The sequence below is a fragment of the Lichenostomus cassidix genome, chromosome 3 (genome assembly GCF_008360975.1).
Source record: "Lichenostomus cassidix isolate B80296 chromosome 3, HeHo_3.0, whole genome shotgun sequence".
Lineage (NCBI taxonomy): Eukaryota > Metazoa > Chordata > Aves > Passeriformes > Meliphagidae > Lichenostomus > Lichenostomus cassidix.
In genome coordinates this window covers 2,377,564-2,379,722 of record NC_139483.1, presented here as the reverse complement: position 1 = coordinate 2,379,722, position 2,159 = coordinate 2,377,564, and positions in this window count along the sequence as shown.

The window sequence follows — 2,159 nt, the reverse complement described above, 5'->3', positions numbered from 1 at the left end:
CCCCACATTTGATCATCCCTAATTACCTTTCCCAAACCATTAAACAAAATCCTTTCTTTAAAAACCCGGGGGGTTTTGTGGTATCAGAATTACTTCTCTATTTCTCTCAAGCTTGCACAGACACACAAAATGTTCTTACATCATTAAGATGCAAAACACATTGTTCCTGAGCAAGTGCTTTCAAAAGCAATGTTTCCAAAGCCAGCATTTCCTGAAGCCAGTGCTTCCTGTGGGCTCCTTTAGAAAAAAAGGGCTTATTGAACTGATTTCTGCAAAGCCTGATGTTCCAGTCATTAAATTGTGCAAAACTATTGCTATATATTGCTGGCTTAGAAGCCTTCATTGTGCCATTCTCTTGCTGCAATCTTTGCACCAGTTGCCTCTCTCAAACCGCATCATGTCTCCCTCCTCCCCTCACTGCAAAGTACCATGGCTGTAACTAACCCCAAGAGTTTTGGAACTCCCACAAGGCTCATGTTCTAGAGCCATGAATCTAGAATCAGTCATGTCCCCTGAATATCCTAGGGGATATAGAATCCTTGACTTCTGCTACATAAGGTCAATTAATGGTCAATTAATTTACCACATAGGCAGTAAAGTACATTACCGTGAGTGTCAGAGCGTTAGGGGAAACAGGGGCAAGGCAGATAATGAGCAGAAGAGGAAGAACGGAGAATGAGTGGAATGAAGAGAAACCTGGGTCTGGCTCTTGCACAGGCTTCCCTGTGCACCCAGCTGCCCTATTCCCTGCTTTTCAGATCCCAGCTTGTACAGGAGCTGCAAACACAAAGGCAGGAGGACTGTGTGGAGTTGCACACCTCCAGCTTGTAAACAGCACAGCAGCGCAGGGAGGAAGGAACAGTATCTGTTCCTGTAAAATAGCATCAAGCATAAGCACTGAGCAGGGTGAGGCAGCTGGGGCGGGGAAACAGACCAGACAGGAATGGGGAGATTCCTGCCAGGAATGAGATTCCTGGTTCATTCAGGACTCTTCTCTCTTATTGTTTCCTTCTTTCCCAATCTGTGTTCGGAGCAGGAAGAAAGGGGAAATGGTATGTAATTCGGAGCACAGTGCTCGACCCAGACTTACCAAATCTGCCTCTGATAAGCTTCCTGAACTTTCTAAGTCTTCACTTCCTCACCAGTTCCCTCAGCCATGGATGGTATTTATAAGTGGCTCAGTGGTACTGTCAGGTGTCACCCAGCAGGGTAAAACACCTTCTCCTCCAACCATGTGGTGCTTGTAAGACCTTGCTAATCTAGCAGGTACATCTGCTATTATTTCCTTCATTTCTTTGCCACCCCTTTCAGGCCAATGTTTACTTCTTTTGTTTGCTCAGCCTCATTAATATTATTCTTTACTTCTCTAGCTGTTTATTTCTCCTTTTTATTAAGGAGGAAATCCAAATGAGTCCCTTCCTGGGGTTTCAAAATCACTCATTTGCAGCAGGGCAACAGTAACCGAATGGCAAAGCTTAGCCCTTGAAATTTGTCACAAATGGAAAGCAAAGATTTAGAACATCATTGTGACAAATAGCTGAAGTAAAGGATGGCAAGGAGGTGTATGTGATATATAAAAGGATGCTCAATTAGGTTTCTGGAAGCAAATCCAAGAAAGGCCTTTTCCAGTCGTTGCACAAGGTTTTTTGCTTTCCTCATCCAACACAAGCCGGCGATTGGGAAACACTCATTCCAGGGGAGACACCTAAAGCCAGACAACCATTAAGCATGACACTGGGCGTGCCTTCATTAGAGTACTAAGGCGTGTGAGAGCCCCATTTAGAGAAAGATAGAAGATAGCAGCTTATTTGTAAAACAGCGGAGCCCTCACCACAGTCCTTGTCCAAAGCTTCCAACAGGGTTGGTCAGTGAGCACTCAGGCTCCTCAAGCAGCCTTCTCCATCCCCCCTCTCACCACCACACCGTGCTGGAAAGCCAGCCCTCCTCTAGCCACTACAAGACTTTCTCCTGCTGATCACACCCAGATCCAGAGTTAGGACACTGCAGGACAGACAGTAAGCTCCCCGTCAGAACAGGGATCACAGACAGACCGCCTTTAACATCTGGGCTCTTCTGGTGAAAATGTACTTTTAGATTTGTGGTTCATTCTTTAGGATGTTAAGTGCCAACTGTTCTACAAAATATTCACGTATGTGAGA